Raw genomic sequence first — 19501 nt, 5'->3', positions numbered from 1 at the left:
TGGCCCGTTGAGTGACACAGTTTCCCCTTTAGTCCATTCATCTTTACTTGTCACCGTCCATTGCCATCAATCATTGGTCTGCCTCCAGGCCTCCGGTTTCTGCTGCACCCACCAATAATGTGCACTCACTGGGGCTCCTCTTGGAGATCCTGTTGCTGTCCTGTGTCACGGAGATCCTGCTGTTTTGGATCTGTAGGTTCATCCCCTTCACATGCTCCAACAGTTCATAGATTCAGTGGATGTTGGAGTGGGGCAACTCATAGCCTTGCTTCTGGGCCTGGGTGGTAGGTAGCTCAGTTGGTCAGCTCACTAGCTTTCTTTTATTGATACTAACCAGACTAGCTCTCCAGTACAGCCTCAGCTGGTTCACCCAAGGCCTACAGCAAAGAATGGGGCCAGTCCTGCTCTCGGGCCCTCAGATCTGGGTCCCCCTCACTCACATCTCCAGGGCCAGTTCTATTATTTTCCCCAGGCAAGGTGCAGGGCCCTCTGTCCTGACTGCTACAAGGGGCATATGGGAGTGGGGATCAGCTCTCCCGTTCGCATGACCTCAGGGCTGGCTCACTTGCACCCCAGACAACAGGGTCAGCTCTAGTGTGCTGCCCAGGTGGGGTGCAGGGCCTGCTCTCCTGTGTGCTACAGCTGGTGTGGGGCAGGGCTAGTTCTCTCAATCTCAGGGCCCCAAGACCAGCTCTCTCACCTGCCACAGGTAGCAAGAGGCAGAGGTGGAAAGACGTCTTTCCCTCACCCATGCTACCACATGGCAGATGAGGGGGAGCAGGGTCAGCCCTTCTGCTCTCAAGCCACAGGGTCAGCTCTAGCCCAGGTGAGGTGCATGCCTATGGTGAGGCCTGGGGCCATCTTTCCTATGTGCCTGCGAGCTCTCTCCTGAGGGATAGGATCAGCTAGCCTGCTGCAGTATCCATCGAAAGACAGGGCCAGCCATCCCAGGGCCAGTGAAGGGAGGGGCTGGCTCACCACAACGTGGTTCCAATAACCCCTGTGCTGAAATGGGTCATGGACATCACCACAGACCCAACTGCAGCAGGACCACGGACCCAGACATGACACTTGGCAGCAGCTTGAGCCTAGATGCCACCATAGCCCCGGTGGCAGCACAGGCCACCCAGATCAGCCTGGCCACAGTAGCAGCATAGCCCCCAGGCACCAACATGGTCCGAGTTACCCATCAGACCCCAGTCATCTGCATGGCCTTCGGTGACAACCAGAGCTCTGGTCATCGACTCAGACCCTGGCAGCAACAGGGTCACAGACTCAGATATGGCCCTTGGCCACAGCCCTGGTCCGGATAATAGCACAGCCCCAATTGACAGTCCTGGCCACCCAAATCAGCCTGGCCCTGGACAACCACTTTAAAGGGAAAAATTAGTTTTATCCAGAGGAGTCTCACAGACTATGCTGACCACCTGTTAAGGGCAGGCCTCATGCCCAGCAGTAGATGGACAATACAAACAACTCAACGGTGTTTGGGGAGTTTGTTTGTTTGTTTCGTACAGTGCTCTGTCTGAGAATTCTGGGTTTTTTTAACCTCACTGATCTTTTGCTTACATATTATGGTTTTTTATTTTGTTTATTTTATAGGTTTTCTGTGTGTGTGAATGTGTGTGTGTGTCTCAACATTTGTGTGCATTTCTTGTGCTTTTTCTTTGGCTCTTTTTTGTTTATTTTGTCATATTCTGGCTTTTTTATTTTATCATCATCATCATCATCATCATCATTATTACATTGATGCCTGTCTATATTCCAATGAGAGAGAGAAAGGTTATGGATTTGGGTGGACGGGGAAGTGGGGAGGATCTGGGAGGATCTGGGGTAGGGAAAACTACAATCAGAGTGTACTGTATGAAAAGAAATCTATTTTCAATTAAAAAAAAAGTAGGCTGATCAAAGCAGGAGGAGCAAGTCAGTAAGCAGCATTCTTACGTGGCTTCTGCTTCAGTTCCTCTTTCCAGGTCCTGCCTCTAGGTTCCTGTACTTCTCTTCATGCTGGACTACAAGCTGTGAGCTGAAATAAACCCTTTCCTCCCCAAGTTCCTTTTAGTCACTGTGTTTTACCATAGCAACAGAAAGCTGACTGAGACAAGCATTTTCTAGGCTGCAACATTGTTTCCTAAAATATACTTAGAACATCTGAGATGATATGAATGTTTGGTTTGGAAGAACAGTAGACATTAACTCACTTTTAATACAAACTTACACACAAGTACACACTATACATTAAAGCCAGCTCAAGCAGCAAATAGTGCCTTTTGTAAGTGCCAACATTAACCTGTGAATCCCACTTGTCCAAGGACAGATAACTTCCTCAAATGCTGGAGCTTATTGTTTATGGGAGATAACAAGCCACGTATTTTCAATCCCTTTAAGCAAATTTGTTTGACGCAACTGCACTGTATATGCTTGATCACTTGTAGGTAGGAGATACATAGGCAGGAAATATGTCTAGATGTATGCTGGCCCCTGATTGGATGTAGGTGGGACATACGCAGGCAGCCAGTATATTCTTGCCTTTGATTGGACCTGATGGGAAATACAGTGGCTTTATGGGGTTGCCTTTTTTTTTTTTTTTTTTTTGGTTTTTCGAGACAGAGTTTCTCTGTGTAGCTTTGCGCCTTTCCTGGGACTCACTTGGTAGTCCAGGCTGGCCTCGAACTCACAGAGATCCGCCTGGCTCTGCCTCCCGAGTGCTGGGATTAAAGGCGTGCGCCACCACCGCCTGGCATGGGGTTGACTTTTTAAGCCTCTGTGAAATGTGACCTGTGGTCATTTTCTGGGAACCCAGGAGTAGACCTGGCCAGAGTTCATTATCCTGGCCAGTATTTAATTAAAGCTTGCTTCAAATTTGACTCAAAATTGTGGTAGTGGTCTTATCCTCATCCGGCAGGATTAACACTGTTCACCTCACAGTAACCAGACTTGCAATTAGGCAGTGGACAGGCTTATCTGGTGCTACCAGTGAAAGGTCTAGATGTGAAGAGTAACTCCCATTTATAATCACCTATGGCTGGAAGGACACCTGATTCTGGCTTTCTGTTTACAATACTCATTTTAAAGTCTTGCTTTAAAATAAATGCAATTATTAAACTTGGAGTGATTTAACAAAGAGTGTGAGAAAAAAATCTTAGATATTTGAATAAATTTCGTAAAGATTGTTCAGTGAGGAAAGTCTGAGAAACACTAACATGTCTAAGTTTGGTCTTTGATGGAACTGTTGGGGCTCAGAAAAATAAGTCAAGACTTCAGGTAGTTCCAGACCCCACACTAAGGATAAGGGCTGCTCTGCCTGAAAGTATGAGGTCAAATCCCTTGGCCTTGGCCCTTGGGAAGGACACTGGATTCATTCTGTGGTCTTCACTGTCTTCTCAGCTATCATTGCACACTGAATTACCCTGGAAAACACAATCAGTGTTGATGATGTTGTAAGTCCAAAAGAGATTGGTACCCAGAATATGTAAAGAATCCTCTACGACACATCAACAAGAGAGAAGCTAACTAAAAATAAGTAGAAGACTTGAACACACGTTTTGCAAAAAATGTATAAATGCCCAGTAAACATATGAAAAGACACCTGACATCCCTGATCAGTAGAAAGGTTTAAATCAAAGCCACAGGATATACCACTTCACACATGTTAAGATGGTTGTTAAATTATTTAGGATTTCTGTTGTTGTGATAAAGACATCATGATCAAAAGATACTTGAGAAGCAAAGGATTTATTTCCCCCACCTTATCTTCATCTGACCTCATCTCTTATTTATCACCAATAAGAACAAAATTCTCCATCACAGGAAAAGGTTGTTTTATGATAATCCAGGACCATCTTCCCAGGTATGACACTGTCCACAATGAGCTGGGTTTTTTTTACATGAATCATCAATCAAGAAAACATTCTATAGGCTAATATATGGGAATATTTCCTCAACTAAAGTTTCTCCTTAGTATAGTGATGGCAAAAAAACAAACAAACAAACAAACAAAAAAAAAACCCAAACCACACAAAAAAAGCAATTAGTATAAAACAAAACAAAAGAAGCAAGTATAGGAGGTTTATGGAGAGCCTGGAACCTTGAACACTGTGAACAGATGTCTGAAAAGATGTGGTGACAGTCAACAGCTGTTTGGCAGTTCTTCCAGAAATGAAAAATAAGGACTGGGGAGGTAGTTCCTATTGGTGAAATTGTTAAGGCCACTCCACGTAGTTAAAAGGAGATTTATTTAATGGCGTAACTTACAAATTAAGGGATAGGTAGGTCGCGGGGTCTGGGGAAGGTGTATCGCAGTCCAGCGGTGTTCTCTGGAGCTCTGCTTTGTCCACCTCCACCATCCAGGGTCCTGGAATGGAGCGCGTGTCCGCCGATCCAGATCTCGGGTCCCCAGGCGCCTCCCTTGGCCCCGCCTTGTAGGCGTGACAGTTGCCGAAGTCTCAATGGGGGTTGGAACTTCCAGATCAAAGCTGGAATGGCTACCCACTACAGTTCCAGGGTAGAATGCTTGCCTAGCATGCTGCATTCAATCTCTAGCAATGCAAAAACAATTAATTCAAAATAGAATTACCATCTGATCCAGCAGTATATTTCCAAATATCTGCCCCCCAAAGAGAAGAAACTTAAAGAGAGATCTGTACACCAATCTCCATAGCAGTGATGGTCACAAGAGCAATGGAAACGTCTACTGATGGATAAATGAATGATCAGTGTGGTATTTGCATATGTAGGAATAGTCAGCCTTAAGGGAGGGGCATTCGGACTATACTGGAGTGTGCAGGGTGGAAGAACCTTGATGACACTGTAAGTGATATAATCTACTAACAAAAGGGCAGCTTTGGGGCTGGAGAGATGCTCAGTGGTTAAGGGTGCTTGCTGTTCAACCATGAAAACGGGAGTTTGGATGCAAGCACCTACAGTGGGCACCTCACAAATGCCTGTAATTTTAGCTCCAAGGAACCTGATGACCTCTTCTGACCTCCACAGGCACCCACACACATATGTACACATGCACAGGCAGACGTACAGACACATGGACACACACCAATAAGTAAATCTTTTTTAAAATGTAGGAGAAAGAGAGTTGTATGCATGCACTTATATGAAGTACTTAGAGTCATCAGATTTATAAACAAAGAAAAATTGTGGTTGCCAAGGATTGGAAGAAGGGGACTGAAGGGTGTTTATTTAATAAACACAGAATTTTAGCTTGGTATGATGAGGAAAGTTATGGATCTGGATAGTAAAGATGATATATAGCCATGTGACTGCACAGTGATGCTACTATACTGGACCGTTAAATGGGTTTTATGGTGCATTTTAGGGGACACACACACACACACACACACACACACACAAATGTGTATTTGGTTTTTCAAGACAAGGTTTCTCTGTGTAGCCCTGGCTGTACTGGAACTTGCTCTGTAGACCAGGCTGGCCTCGAATTCACAGAGATCCACCTGCCTTTGCCTCCTCAGTTCTGTGAGTGCCATCACCTACTGCAGGTTTTATATATTTTATCACAATTAAAATGTTTAGTGAGAAATTATCTACATGACTTAAAATGATGTCTGGCCATATCACAATAAAAATGGATAATCCGATACACAGCACAGATTCTCAAGATAACTGGTTTCTGCTCATAAAACCACAGTATTCTACGTAATTTGCATATTGTGGTTGTTATTACTTACACATTAAGAAAGACTGGCTGGACAAGGCAGTGAATACCAGTAATCCTAGCACTTGGGAGGCAGAGGCAGGAAAGCACATGAGTTCCAGATCAGCCAGGACTACATCCAAACCTGTCTCAAACACACAGGGGAAGAACTCCATCTCCTCTGTGTCCCCATATTAGGCTGGGCTTTCACAACTCTAGAAATTAGTATGAAAGCATGTTGGAACAGAAAGGGAAGCCCCGAGGCCTGTTGTGCCAGTGGCTTACCGCCAACAGTAGCATCAGTTATCCACCTAATGAATCACACTATTGCACGTGGCCAGAGTCACAGCAATGTCCTAGCAGCGGCTGCATACTTCCTAGACAGAGTTCTACTCCCTTCACCTCATTTTGCAATTCAGACTTTTTTCTGCAAACTTCTTTTTGCAAGGCAATAGTTGGTGCAATAGAAAACTTTAAGTCAATGGACAGGAACTCAGGTTTTTGTTTTGGAGTTTTTTGTTTGTTTGTTTGTTTATTGTTGTCATTTTGGTCTCCTGTAGTGTTGGCTGGCCTCACATTAGCTATGTAACCCAGGCTTGCCTTGAACTCCTCATCCCATCCCCCAACTTGCTTCTATCTCCCAAGTGCTGGGATTATGGGTTTGTACTACAATGCCTGACAAGCAACAGTTTGTTTGTTTGTTTTTTTTTAATAGGAGGGAATTTTGTTGGTCTTTACTATTCTTTTTGGGTTTTGTCCTTTTCCTCTCCTCCTGCCTTTCCTCCTCCCCTTCCTTCCTCCTTCTTCCTCCTCTTCCTTCTCCTCCTCCTTTGCTGTTGTTATTAGGGGCTAATGATTGAGTCGAAGGCAATGTGCATGCTATGCAATATGCAAACACTCTAGCCCAGACTATACCCTAGTATACCCTAGCCAGGAAGGCTGGCTGGTGTGTGTGTGTGTGTGTGTGTGTGTGTGTGTGTGTGTGTGTGTATGTGTGTCTGAAACAGGGCCTCATGTTTCCCAGGTGGGCCTAGAACTCACTCCTTTAACTCTTTATCATCCTTCCTCCACCCTCAAGTGCTGAGATTAAGGAATCCCCCATCCCCCACCTGCCTGGTTTATTCGATGCTGGGGATTGAACCCAGGGCTTTGTGCTTGTTAGCCAAGCAGTGCACCAACTTATCCCCAACCCCAAAGCTAATTCTTACATTTGAAAAATGTTCATACTCAATTTATGTTTTCTGACACATGGCAATTATCTCTTCCTCTGAGTGGTGTTTTTTGCAGCATCAGAGACTGCACACAGGCAGCATCTCTCAAGTTTAGACACGGAAGCAGTGTCTCTTTTTTCAAGTTAGCATACAAAATAGTGGATTTCATTCCAGCATTTTTATGCATACACACCATTAGACTCAGTTCTAACTCACCTCCTTCCCCACTGTCCTCCTGGTGTGGAAGGTGCTCCATCTACCCTCCTCCTTTGCTCCCCCTCCTCCCCACACACCATGTCTCTCTTCTGCTTTCATTATTACCCTGCCTGCTCCCCTGACCCCCAGGTAAGACCTCTTTCTCCCTTCCCAGTCCCTTCTCTAGTGTCATCTCACACACAGAAGTCTAGGCTCCACATGTGAGAGAAAACATTTGGTAATTCAGTTTTTTTAACTTAATATAGTAATTTCCAGTTCCATTCATTTTCCTATAAAAGTCTTGATTTCTACTGTGCATACACATTTTGTTATCCATTTGTCTGTTGATGGACATTTAGGTTGCTCCCGTTCCCTAGGACTTCCAAGGAGCACAGCATTATGGAAACAACTCTTTACTCTCTGGATGTGCTCATTGCTTGCTCACTATTTCTGTCCTATATGCTGTCTTCTGTCCCAATTGCCACATCTGTGGAAGAGATTTGTATGATTGGTAGAAGTCCTGGAGTCCTGGAGCAGCATGCACCTCTCCCAACCCCAGCATAATAACATTTATTTATTTATTATAATAAATGTTATTATAATAACGTTTTAAGGAGAGTAAAAATGAATGTATGATTACTTTCTACTTTAGTCTTTTTCCTGTGCTGGGGATCTTAGTCATAGTAGGCAAATTATCTACTACTGAGCCATATCCTAGGCCCGCAGTTTATTATTCTTTTTTGTTGTTGTTTTTTCGAGACAGGGTTTCTCTGTGTAGTTTTGAGCCTTTCCTGGATCTCACTCTGTAGACCAGGCTGGCCTCGAACTCACAGAGATCCATCTGCCTCTGCCTCCCTAGTGCTGGGATTAAAGGCGTGTGCCACCACTGCCCGGCTTTATTATTCTTTTTTATTTGTTTGTTTTGCTTTGCTTTTTTTTGGACACAAGTAGAAAGTATGTATTTACTTATTTATTTTTATTGATCTTTTCATAATATTTTTACTGATTATTTGGGAATTTCATATCATGGACCCTGAGCACACTAACTTCCCAGTCCTCCCAGGTCCACCCCCGACCTGTCTGACCATTCCCCCTGCCAAAAAAAAAAAAAGAGAAAGAAAGAAACAAGTCCAATTTGTGTTGCCCATGTACTCCCTGGAGCATGCTCAAACTCCTGGTGGCCAGCCCCTTAAAGAAAACTAATTCCTTCCCCACCCACACCCCTCCTAGAAGTCAACTGTGGAGAGTTACACTTCAGCATCCTTATCACAATTTTTCAGAGTTCTCTTCAATGGCTTTCTGTCTAGGCTATTCCCTTTTTTGGGGGGTGCAGTGGGGGTAGGGATTGTCAAAGAAGCCTTCTATGTCCCTCCTCCTCAACTGTGGGTCTGAAATCATCAAAACAATGGCAAAAATAGCTTCTTTGCCATTTATAGTCAGCGGGAGCACAGATCATGGACTTACACATGGTTTCTGGGGACAGTACAGACCAGACAGGCACCCACAGGGTTTCCAGTGTCAGCAGGTACCATGGACCTCAGAATAGTCTCTAGTAATGGTACAGACCACAGACATCAACACAGCCCTCTGCCGCTGCATGGGCGGTGGACACCATCACAGCCCTCAGTGACAGCACAGGCCAAGAACATCAACATGGCCTCAGGTAGCAGAACAGGCCACTCACATCAACATGGCTATTGGCAACAGCACAACCCACAGACATCAACATGGCTTCAGGCAGCCGCACAGCCCATGGACATTTGTGTGGCCTTCAGTGGTAGCACAGGCCAGACATCAACATGGCCTCAGATAGCATCAGCACAGGCCATTCACACCAGTATGTCAGCATGGCCCAGGGACATCAACATGGCTTCAGGCATTGCTGTGTTGTTGCTCTGGCTTCTACTGTTCTACACAGAAGCAGTCAGCCTCACATCTGAATCATCATCGTTGGCAGACTTGATGAGGCAATTGGGATTTCTTAAAGGGAGGAAATAGTTTTTAAAAAAAAAAGACACAGAGAGTTTTTTCTCACATTAAAAAATGGGAAACATTATTACAATGGAGGGAGTTGGGTCTCTTGTTGAGAATACACTAGATGGTTTGAAAATGGAGCAATTAAATGAGAGGATAATTAATTTAGATGGGCTTTATGCAGTGTCAATTATAAATATTATCTGTTTGATCATTTTTTATCACTAAAAAAGTTGGTTAATATGAGAGCTGAGATACAAGTTTTAGAAAAACTTATTAAAACAGATCATAGAGATATTCAGACCCAGACAGAGGAATTCAAAGGAGAACCAATCTCAGCATTGCATTATACGGTTAGAGAGAAACAGCCTAAGGTTTTCAAACAACCAACTTTAATTTACCCAGTAACCTTACAGGAATTGCCAAATGATAGATATCCCCAAGGCGGTGTAAGAGCTGAATGGACTCCTGTGGAAGTGTTAGATTTGAGGAGATTCAAGGAAACGATAATCTCATATGGCATGCATTCACCTTTAGTGAAGCAGATGTTAAACTTGGTCAACTTGTAATAGATTTATCCATCGAGACTGGAGAGACTTGGTTACAGTAGCCTTGGAGCCTGGTCCTCAGTTACAACCGAGGACCTGGTAGAAAGATGAGGCTGAGACCATTGAATAACAAAGTATGGCTAGAAGTATGGAAATCTCCTAAGACCAACTTTTTGGAGAAGGAGATTATGCTAACGTAGAAAAGCAATTTCTATATGATGACCACACCCTGGCTTTATGCCAAGCCGCAGCCTTGAATGCTTGGGACAGAACTGAAGAAGTAGGAAAGAAAATTGAATCATTTACTAAAGTCATACAGGGCCCAAAAGAAACCTTCACTGATTTCTTACAAAGATTGACTTCAGCTATAAATAGGATGATACCAAATTCAGAAACTAGACAAATAATAATTGAATCTTTGGCTTTTGAAAATGCTAATGTACAATGTAAAAGGGTAATTAGGCCACTAAAGGCAAGTTCAGCACCCTTAGAGCAATGGATCTGAGATCCAATCAATATTGAATCACATAACCATGATGATGCTTGGATAGGAGAGGTGATTTCCAGAGGTTTGAAGAAAAATCAAAATGTCAGGCATTTCAATTGTAGTAAACAAGGTCACCTAAAACGGGATTGTAAACAGGGCATTCCTAGAAACAATGTTTTTTCTAAGAATAATACAAACAGAATGCCCCTTCCTTCTGGAGTATGAAGAAGGTGCAGCAAAGGCAGACATTGGACTAATGAATGTCAACAAGGGACAGTCAAGGTAACCCTTTACCATTGGGAAATGCCTTGAGGGGCCTCTCACAGGCCCCCATGTCAAATTCAGTTCAGTTGTTCCCTGTCAAACTCCTTCCCAGAGCAATTAAAGAACTTAACTGCTCTGGATGATAGAACAGCTTTAGAAAATAAAACAAAAATTGAAGGAGAAACCATAAATCAAAATTGATCAAGAGAGACTTATTGATTCAAAGAGGTGATAGTTCACCAAACAGCATGGCTGTTCAATCTAAACTAACTTATAAGATAGCAAATGCTTCTCATTTGATCAGATATAATTTATCAAAAGGGAACCTCCCCAAAGTCAGGGCTGGGAAAGGGTTTTATTTTTGTCCTTTCAGGAGAACGAAGGTATTCGGCTAAGTATTCTGAAGACCACTGGACAAATGAGACATGTGAAGAAAAAGGACAAATCATCCAGAAAAAGTGTCCCAAGAAAAAGAGTAAATTGGCCTATTAGTATATCACTCTCCAACAGAATAAAATTTCATAAATCTTCCTAAATGTTCGTTTCTGCTGTTCTCTACAGACATGTAATGAAAATGGTCTTTTTGTAGCCCCAGTCCAATTAAAAATTAAAGCTGACTTTGGAGTTGCAGTGTGGCTTTCTCCTTCTCTAAACCCAAGTATGCTTGTTAAAGTAAAATCCAAAATCTCTGTCTCATGTCAGAAAAGCCACCTGATACCTAATTTTAAAGGCACATGTCACTATGCCCAACTACATTTACAAAATACCTTACTTTTAATCTTCATATTGCCTAGGAGGAAGATAGTTTCATCCTCTTTGTGCAGATAGAGATTCCAAGAAGCATAGAGATTACATAACTGCTTCAGGTCACACAGTTAAGAAGGAAGGAACTAGAATTTCACTAAGGACTTTCATTATATCAGAATGCTCCTGTCCCATTAGTCAACTTAGGTATTTATTGTCCATTGCTGATGAAGGTGTACAGTAAAAAAATATGAGCATATTTATTCTTGATTTTTCCTCTATCAACTAGCCAAGCTAAACAATACAAGAGATTCAAGAAAATTCTGTGGTTGAATTAACAAATCCACATTGATAAAAATCTGTTGCATACAGAACTGGCTACAAAAGGCCAAGGAACAAAAAAAGACAGGTGAAAATGTATATCCAATTTTGATTTATACAAAAGGATAAGTAAGTAGAAGTATTTGCTTATACCGATTTGGAGATAATTTGCAATTATCTCCAAATTTACAATTTTCACAATAATTACAGTTACTGAGCGAAGCACTTTTTGTTTTTATATTTTTTTTTCAGTTTTTTGAGACAGGGTTTCTCTGTGTAGCTTTGCGCCTTTCCTGGAAATCACTTGGTAGCCCAGGCTGGTCTCGAACTCACAGAGATCCACCTGGCTCTGCCTCCCGAGTGCTGGGATTAAAGGCATGCGCCACCACCGCCCGGCGTGTTTTTATATTTTTTCCATTTTTCTCAATTATCTAATATGTTGTTTGAACTGTAAAATCTGGTTTCAAATATCAAATATATCTCTAAAATACCAAGAGCAACTAACAGTCTACGCAGACACTTAAGATGCCATTTTTGGTGTTGTGATGAAGATAGTGTTTTTGTTTTGTTTTTGTAGTGGGATCAAAGTAGGAATTTGGGCGGGGTGGTGGTGGCGCACGCCTTTAATCCCAGCACTCGGGAGGCAGAGCCAGGTGGATCTCTGTGAGTTCGAGGCCAGCCTGGGCTACCAAGTGATTTCCAGGAAAGGCGCAAAGCTACACAGAGAAACCCTGTCTCGAAAAACCAAAAACAAACAAACAAACAAACAAAACAAACAAACAAAAAAACAAAACAAAGTAGGAATTTGTAGTTCACGTAGGCCTGTTGTTGCAAACAACAAAAAACAACTCTGGTTGTAGTAGGTAAACTGGAATTTACTGGAAGAGTTTCCAGGATTCCTGGAAAGCTGGAGGAATAGACTTGGACAAAGAACAAGACCCAACTTACTCTCAAGGATCAAGAAACAAGTTCTTAGTGGGAGCCCTTAGCAACCTTCTGTCAACTTCTATGTGTTCTTAGGACGGTGCTCCACTGGTTCCAAGGGATTATCTGGTTGTCCAAGACCAAATCACAGTCTTAATGCCCCTGCTGCTTCCTCATCCTTAAAACGTGGCTTTTACCAAGAGATGGCAGACACTTGTTTCCAAAATTACATGTGATCGAACAATTTTTTTTTTTTTTTTTTTTTTTTGGTTTTTCGAGACAGGGTTTCTCTGTGTAGTTTTGCGCCTTTCCTGGAACTCACTTGGTAGTCCAGGCTGGCCTCGAACTTACAGAGATCCACCTGGCTCTGCCTCCCGAGTGCTGGGATTAAAGGCGTATGCCACCACCGCCCGGCGTGATCGAACAATTTTTAGGAATGACTAGAATGCCAATGGACAGTCAGTCTTCCTCATTCTAAATGGCCTTCCACTGCCTGGATGATGATATAGGTTCTTGGTCTGTAAACATTTTGGAAGGAAAATAAACAACTCAAATGTACTAGTCAAATTTCTCGGCTCAGTCACATGTTGTATTAGTAACTTTTCCTGTCGCAATAAAACGCCTGTCAAAAGAACTGTAAGCACTGGGTTTATTTTGGCTCATGATTCAGGGAAGGCACAGTTCATCATGGAAGGCATGGCAGCAGAAGTGTGAGGGAGCTGGCCACATCCTTTTTTTTTTTTTTTTTTTTTTTTTTTTTTGGCAGTCAAGAAGAGAACTTGGAAAGTGAGACTTTAGTATTGAACCTCAAGGTCTTCCCCAGTGAGCCAATTCCTCCAGATATGATCTACCTCCTAAAAGTTCTGTATCTTCTAGATACAGAACCAGCCAGAGGCCTAAAGTACAAACACCTCAGCCTGTCTAAGGACACTCGTATTCAAACCACAACAAAAGTACTAAATTCAGTCATGAATGAAATGCATAAACAATACATTAACCTAGGAAGACCATTTATGTCTTAGTTTGCTATTGCTTCCATCCCATGTTTATCAGAGAAACAAAAATTGACAGAGGTAGGTCTTTAAAAAGAGCAAGGTTGGTTCTACTACAAGAGTTACGGTAAGGAGGATGAACGAGGGATTTGGAGTAAGAAACAAAAATTAAAGAGGAAGGTCATTATAGTCACACACGCCTATAATGCTCACTCGAAAGACTGAGGCTGGAAGATTGTGAACTTATGGCTAGCCTGGGCTACATAGTGAAGTGCTCTCTCTCTCTCTCTCTCTCTCTCTCTCTCTCTCTCACACACACACACACACACACACACACACACACACACACACAAACTAAAAGACAGAAGATGTAGGCAGGAAGAGACAGAATGTGAAAGCAAACCTCTTGTGCTCCCTGCCACAGCCTCATCCCTGTTGCTAGCATTCATCATCCCAAACCCCTCCTCCCTCCTTTGCTCCCAATTTCCCTTCTCTTTCCAGTCCCTTGCTGCTTAGAGAAGTCTCAGTGAGTTTTCCCTCTCTCTTTATAATCTTAAAATTGTATTATTTCTTTATTCTATGTGTGTGTGTGCACATGCTGTGTCACGCCTGTGGAGGACCCCTTGCATTTGTTCCTCTTTCTACCTCGTGAGACACGAGGACTGAACTCGGGTCACCTGGTGGTCATCTGATTTGGTGACAAGAGCCTTTATTGCTGAGCCAACTTGCTGGACCAGCAAGTGAGCACTCTTTGCCTAAAAACAAACCCCACCCTAAGTCTCTTATGAGGATTGAAGCCTCATTTAGATCCCAGAAAACCAGGAGAGCCAAGTACTCCTTGCCTTGCACAATCTAGCGGGGATCCAGGATGCTGTCGGGCTACCAGCAGCAGCTAGGACAGGCTTGGTGGCAGGTAGTGATGTTGTTGACCTGTCTTTCCATTCTTCATCCCTAAACTTGTGCAAACAAAAAGGGAGGCACTCCTAGCACAGCCAAGTAAAACAAACCACAGGTCACCCATCCTGAAGGTCTGACCTGCTGGGAAGCTTGCCAGAGTTCATCTGTTTAGAAGTCCTGTGTGTGCTGGGTGGTGGTAGTGGCTCATGCCTTGAATCTGAGCACTCAGGAGGCCCGGGGCAGTTGGATCTCTGTGAGTTTGAGGCCAGCCTGGTCTGCAAATTGAGTTCCAGGACAGCCAGAGCTGTTACACAGAGAAACCCTGTCTTGAAAAATAACAAAAAAAGAAGTCTTGTATGACCATCACACACACACACACACACACACACACACACACACACACACACACACACACACACCTGCATGCTCATCTGAAGCAGAGTCATGGGTTAAGCTGCTTCATTTTCATGTATTACTTCAAGGAGTCCAGCCAAGAGGGGTCTGCTCCTTAGCAACGTCCAGCAACATGATCACTGATCAGAAACCCCCAAGTCCATGTTGTCTCTTAGCTATCATTTGCTTCAAAAGTAACAGCAAAGTCTATTTTGATAAAGTTAAAAAGTAGGAAAATGTGGGTAGAAATAGTAAGATTATGACAAAATGTTCCTATTCCATGTTCTCTTAAATTTTTTCTTCTCCTTTTAGGGATGTCTCAGCTGTGGCCAGGTTTTGCCATTATGTTGTCAGTAAATTTTTTAAATTTTTTTCAGAAAAAGTAATCATGAAAACTCAATTTGGGTTTCATTTTCAAGCACGTAGGGTTGAGGGGCAAGGCATGGAACAGTCCAAAAGTAAAGGACTTATATAGTTAGATCAGGTTTCTTCCCGTGCCAGGGCTTAAGTTCAGGGCTTTATGGGTGCTAGACAAACACTTTATTATGGCACCATAGCCCTTTGACTTTTGAGTTGGGCTCACACTGTAGCCCAGGCTGGACTCAAACTCAGAATTCAATCTCTCCCTCTCAGTGTATCAGAGGCAGGCACTGCCCATGCTCAGCTGTTTGGATACATATTTGATGAGAATTTTTTCTGTTTTTAGAGATAATAAAAAATCTCATTTTATTATTTTCAGTAAGCAATCTCTATTTATTGTTATTATTTTCTCTCTTGTACGTGCGTGTGCCACAGCGTGGCTGTGGAGGTCAGAGGATGATTTTTTAGGACTTAGTTTTCTCCTTCTATTAAGGGATCCAGGGCTTAAACTTGGGGTGTCAGGCTTGAATGCAAGCAGTTTTGTCAGCAGAGCCATTTTATTGTCCCCAGAAAAGATAAAACTTTAAGAGGACCTCTCTAAACTTGATAAATTCTACTTGAAAATTAGTCACAAGCTTGGGAATGCATACTGGTAATTTGGTTGGGTAGATAGAGAGTAATGATTGACAGAGAAGGCAGTGGTTTTAGGAGAATTATAATATGAGCTTCGGAAGAGTGAGATGGAGGGGTGACGATCAAGAAGACGAATCAAAATCTTTTCAATGTTCAGATAAATTTTACTTTATACTTGGGTGTCAGAGCCTTGAAGCAGGAACCGCTTGAGGAGAAAAGCCTAGCGCTGAAGAATTTCTAGAAGGGAGAACTGTAATTAAGGAAAATTTGAAGGAAAAAAATAACAGTTTTCAACTGCATAGAGGTTTACTGGGCAATCAATGATGCCATTTTTTACTGACTTAGGGCCCACATGAAAAGGAAGAAGTGCTTTGCTAGCCCTCAAGGCTTAGGGACCATGTGAAACAGTCTAAGACAAAGAACCATAGCAGCGGTTATGGTGATATTTTATTTGTACTGAAATGTGATTTTATTTGTATGTTAATAAATAAAGTTGCCCAAGAGGTCAGAGCAAAAGCTAAGAAAATCCTTACCCTTCACTGCCGCTGCTGTCCTCCTCAGCAAAAACGCTACTTCCTGTGTGTTTGTCCTTTTTATTGACTTTCTATTCTTCCTTCTCATTGGTTGTAAACTCAACCACATGACCTCCTCGTCACTGCCCATCTATACAGACCTCCAGGTCTTCTATGGTTGGTATTGAGATTAAAGGCATGTGTCTCCATGCTGGTGGTATCCTTGAACACACAGAGATCTGCTTGTCATGTGATCGGGATTAAGGGCATGTGCTACCACTGCCAGACTTCTGCTATGGCTTGCTATTAGCTCTGACCCACAGGCAACTTTATTTATTAACATACAAATAAAATCACATTTCAGTACAAATAAAATATCACCATATTTCCCCTTTTCTATTTTAATAAAAAGAAAAAAGGAAAAAGGTTATAACTAATATAAGAAAAACTATATACAAAGGTACAACAACTATATACCATATATACAAGCAATAAATACCTAAACAATGTCTAGTCCATTTGTATTTGACAAATTCAGAGAAAATAATTCCATTATCTATCCTATTTTGGTAAGTCCAAAATGTACCTAATTCACTTTCTATCCTAACTAATCTTCAATTATAACTAACTAATCTTCAACTATAACTAACTAATCTTCAACTCCCTCAGAGACCCAAGAAGGAAATATTATTACTTAACAAAAATAAAAACAGGAAGTGCATGCAAGCAACTTCCAAAAAAAATTTGAGTGGACAGTCACCTGAGGTTTCTCTACAGCGTTGGGGCATCATCTTCAGTCTATAGGCTTAGTGTATCTGACAGACTCATTTGTGAACTAGGATGTACACAAGGTCAACAGTTTGACCTCACATTTGGTAAGAGCAGTCCATGTACCAGAAACACCTGAATTCCACTAGTGTCATGTCATGATTCAGGATTTTAAATTCCGGAAATTGTTGATGTTTTTTGAATTCAGCTGTCCATTCTTCTTGGCAATGTGTGTGTGTGTGTGTGTGTGTGTGTGTGTGTGTGTGTGTGTCTTCATCTCAGCATCCCAGTCTTCTCCATATCCCTCTATTAAATGCCAGTCTACTATTGAGAGGTGTGAGTTTAGTTATTCTTCAAGAATAACTATTTCAGCTGCCGTTCCACTGTACATCAGAAGCCATTGGCCCACTGCCTGTTCAGCTGCCTTCGAAGAAAAGGGCACTGTATCTTTTCCAGATTGCAAAGGCCATTTCAGGGATGGTGCCATATTGTCTTGGCCTCAGAAGATGCCTTTTGATAAAGCCACAACCACACTTGTTTTGGCAAGAATCAGTAATCCTTTGTTTCATGTCCTGTCTGTCCTGTTTGTCAGCAGTTGATTCGAGGATACTTTGTTGTCCAGTGGCTAACTTTTGCCACAATGAAAGTTAACTCCATATGCAGTTTCTTCAATGCCCATATTTTCTCTGAAGTAGATTGGTACTGCCAGGATCCGACATGTCTCATAGTCATAAAAAAAAAGAAAAATTTTCTAAGTTATTAAAACATCTTAAATGCCATATTCTGTAGATCTCTGAAGGGTTTGAAGATGACCTGTCTATCTAAAATATATCCGCTGAATCTTGAAAACATACCTAATATGACTACAAGTTCTATTGTAATGTCTAACTACTAACTTTCTTTTTATCCTAATAGTTGGTAATAATAACATTCAAGGATCAGCAAATTGCATTACATTGTTAAATGAATGATATAAGTACAATATCTTTAACAAAATTAGAAATATATGTATGACATTTTCTAACAATATCAATCTCAATATATATAATTTGTATACAATATAAAACAATCCAATCCAATGTAAAAAGAAGTCTGGTAGTGGTAGCACATGCCCTTAATCCCAATCACATGACAGGCAGATCTCTGTGTGTTCAAGGATACCACCAGCATGGAGACACATGCCTTTAATCTCAATACCAACCATAGAAGACCTGGAGATCTGTATAGATGGGCAGTGACGAGGAGGTCATGTGGTTGAGTTTACAACCAATGAGAAGGAAGAATAGAAAGTCAATAAAAAGGACAAACACACAGGAAGTAGCGTTTTTGCTGAGGAGGACAGCAGCGGCAGTGAAGGGTAAGGATTTTAGCTCTTAGCTTTTGCTCTGACCTCTTGGGCTTTTAACTTTGCAATTGGCTCTGTGTTTCTTATTTAACAAGGCGGTTACATCTACAAGCGGTTTTCACTCTTATTGGTAACAGGTGGAGTGTATAGGTAAGCTAACCAATTAGATAAGTGGCTCTAGTCCTCGCTTGGATCTAACCTGGAAGCTGGAAACCATTTAAACCATGTTTCTGGGTGGTGACGTGAATTGAACAGCTCTAAGCTCTAAGTTTTGTGTTCATTGGCTTCCTTTGCACTCAGTGACTGGTCTGAACAGAACTAGTTGATTCACTCTAAATAATGATCCTGAGAAAGATCTAGAATGGGAGAGCACAAACAACATGATCCCAAAGACTCCCGGGACAAAGTGAGTTCTGCAGGTAATTAGCTGAGTGCAACCCCAGAAGCCCCAGAACCTCCTCTTTGGGTCACCTTATCATTGTCGCTGTACTGTCTCCAGTTTGTAGGGACTCCGCTATCTCACGGATTGTGAAACACATGGCTATAAATTCTACTTATCTGTGATGGGACAGAAGAAAGCACGGTTTAAGCAGAGGCCTGGCAAGTGTTAGCTGACGAGGACTGGCCTTCCTCCTTCTGGGGAACCTGAGACACCAATAAACCCCTAAGGGAATAAAAGAGCCATCGTGGAATCGGGACTGGAGTTGGGGCGATTTCTGGTGTTAGCTCAGCTCCAAGGCGGCCATCGCAGCCAGTCGCTCTTACTGCCCACAGAGAAGGAAAATGAGGGAGTCCAGCTAAACGTCCAGCCAGCCCTTGGCCTCCAAGCAGGTAAAGGACGGGCCTGGGAAGTGAGGCCCAGACAGGCAGGGCAGGCAGCCTCCAAAGGAGCCCAGTGAAGTGCGGCACTAAAGAGACCTGGGGCCCACCAAAGGAAGCAAAACCAAGGGTGTTGCCAGAAAACCACCACAGCTCCAGGGAGGAAACCGAGGGGCAGACTGAAAACCCGGAGAAGGAGGAAGAGGAGGGTACCTCCCTGGAGTGCTCGGAGGAGGGACAGTGACCACGCATAATGCCATAGTGCAGCATGCTCCTTGGCTGTCAAGGGCCCATCTCTTTCTAAAAAGCCCCGGTTGGATGACCTGGCAGCAGCAGGTGCCGTCAGTGCAGGGGATGTTTAGATGCCGGCATGCCCCCCACCAAATTGTCACTCCCAAGTGAGGGCAAGGTGGGTGGGGCCAACATTTGTCCTGGGACCAGATGCAGTG

At 42.7% G+C, this 19501-nt stretch overlaps 1 pseudogene; it reads left to right on the top strand.

Moving 5' to 3' along the window:
- The first annotated feature begins 19016 nt into the window (after positions 1-19016).
- Positions 19017-19296, top strand: LOC131910571 (high mobility group protein HMG-I/HMG-Y-like; annotated as a pseudogene).
- The last annotated feature ends 205 nt before the right edge of the window (positions 19297-19501 follow it).

Source organism: Peromyscus eremicus, chromosome 5, assembly GCF_949786415.1.
Source record: "Peromyscus eremicus chromosome 5, PerEre_H2_v1, whole genome shotgun sequence".
Lineage (NCBI taxonomy): Eukaryota > Metazoa > Chordata > Mammalia > Rodentia > Cricetidae > Peromyscus > Peromyscus eremicus.
The sequence above is the reverse complement of the archived record's forward strand: the minus strand, read 5'-3'. Positions and strand labels throughout refer to the sequence as shown.